General features: G+C 31.5%; 1 non-coding gene across 1 annotated transcript; it reads right to left on the reverse strand.

The window, feature by feature from the left end:
- Positions 1-1,990: 1,990 nt before the first annotated feature.
- Positions 1,991-2,063, reverse strand: TRNAC-GCA (transfer RNA cysteine (anticodon GCA)). Its single transcript has one exon. It is a non-coding gene; the product is annotated as a tRNA-Cys (tRNA).
- Between the last annotated feature and the right edge of the window lie 201 nt (positions 2,064-2,264).

A 2,264-nucleotide genomic window follows, 5' to 3' on the forward strand; every position in this document is an offset into this window, starting at 1 on the left:
AATATTGAATGATAAAAATATGAGTTGAAGTGTTATAAAAGAAGCAAATGTCATATGTGAATGTTGCGCTCCTTTTTTCGCACAACTACTCTATCATATTGACTTCTCACACCTTATACTCAACTAATATACTTCGTGTTCACTTGATAAATTTCAAAAATGATTTTTTCTTCTATAAATATGCTCCACAACACCTCAAAATACCAATTAGGTTGGCTTGGAAAAGGCTTTTGAAATGAAACATGTGATACAATATAGGTCAACTTCAAACATATGTATCATTAAAAAAATATGTTGTGGATCAACCCAAAGAATAACTACACCCGAAAACATCACAACACATCCTCCAAAGAAAATAAGACAAGTCATGATCAATTGCAAATGAAGGAACCGGTGATGTTGGCCCAAACAACATCAAAACTATCAAAATTGCTAACTCATCTTTTTAACACCAACGACGAGAAACCAAAAACGTCATGCAGATCAAGATGTAAACAATGTAAGCTATGTACAATATCCATACAATCATCTCCTAAATAAATTGATCATTAAGTGTTGGTGCAAAAGAAGAAGCCCATTGAGCTAATAGAAATAGGGCATTCCAAACAGACTGTGACACATCAACATATTGGATATAGTATTGTAGAACACTAATTCATCCGAAGCACATATGGATGCACCCATAAACCTTACTATTCACATACCCAAGTCCACACAACAAAATATATCCATCTGAAAGAATGCAAAGCATTCTAGTAAACCTCTGAGACACATCATTTTGTTCTAGTGCACACCTAAGATAGTCAACCATAAATCTTACTGCGAAAATGTGTGTGATTTTAAATCCTATAAATAGACTCCTTATGGTCAACCAAACTGAACTCTAGATTCACAAGACTAAATCTTGCAATGTAGAGGGATGCAAACCAGAATAGCAACTCACAAATTTAGGAAAATACATTGTTCAACCCTTAGATAATTTTCCTCAACATCATAAGTATGAATCCAACTCAATTATTAATCCACTAACTCTAATTGCATCCCAAAATCAAGTGATAAAGCATATGTAACCATGTGTTACCATATATATACCATACATCTGTTGGTCTTCTAGATTGTCTTGCTTTTCTTCAATCATGCTGATTCCATGTCTTTATTTGAGTCAAACCATATTCAAATATCAAACCATTTCTTTCAAATGTCAAACCATCTCTCTCAAATATCTCATTTTGATCACACGTCATTTCTTACCTTCTTCAACTATATCCATCCATTTGTATACAAGTATGCAAGGACATCAAGTTTTCCTCAAGTTTACACCAATGACAACACATTCAAGTTGACCAATGGAAATTGCCTATAACACATATTGCCAACAACAATAACCTATAACATCTTACTTTCTACCCCCTATATTTCAACCTAATTACCAACAAAATTAAAAATAATAATAATAATACCCATCACCCTTAAAAACATTCAAACTTGATAAACTTTATAGATTTAGATCAAAATTACATCAAATCTACAATTATGAAATTGAATCAAATCTTCATACAATTTTAAAGTTTACAAAATATAATTATCTCAAATCCAATTAAAAAAGTTTAATATCTGAATCATGCCCAAATCCATCTTATTGAAAAATGACTGTGATTCAAATATACCATCTAAACAAATCAAAATTTAAAATATAATATTTAAACTCAACGGCAAAATTATAAAAAAGAATTTAAAGACCAAAATTACTTTAAAGATGATTCAGATTTGCAGAGTTCCAAAGAGAGGAAATCATAATGGCAGAGGATGTTAAAAAAACTTAACAATCAAAATACTTTGAATGGTATTCTTTCATTGACGGGGAAACTAAGAAAAAACTTAAACTATCAATTTGTTTTCAGTTTAAATGTGCTTCAGATGAGGACTGGTTATTGTCTGAGAACCAGAGATTAACAGAAAATGGCCATGTATGACATTCAAACATTTCAAAAGGACCCAACCGGGCTGGATCCGGCGACCTCTCGATCTGCAGTCGAATGCTCTACCACTGAGCTATAGGCTCCTTGTTTGTTTTTGACCATTATACGTTATCTACAAAAAGACAATTTTACTAGAGATTGAAAGCAGAAGAACGTCTCGTTTTTCTTATAATAAATACTTTGAAAAACAATTCCCAAGCAAAAAGATATATTTATTCTTTAATTATTCCGTAGAGATTAGCTTAAAAAAAATCGATTGAGTACTAAATCTTCACATTAAATTGA

Source organism: Cryptomeria japonica, chromosome 10 (assembly GCF_030272615.1).
Source record: "Cryptomeria japonica chromosome 10, Sugi_1.0, whole genome shotgun sequence".
In the NCBI taxonomy this organism is placed as follows: Eukaryota; Viridiplantae; Streptophyta; class Pinopsida; order Cupressales; family Cupressaceae; genus Cryptomeria; species Cryptomeria japonica.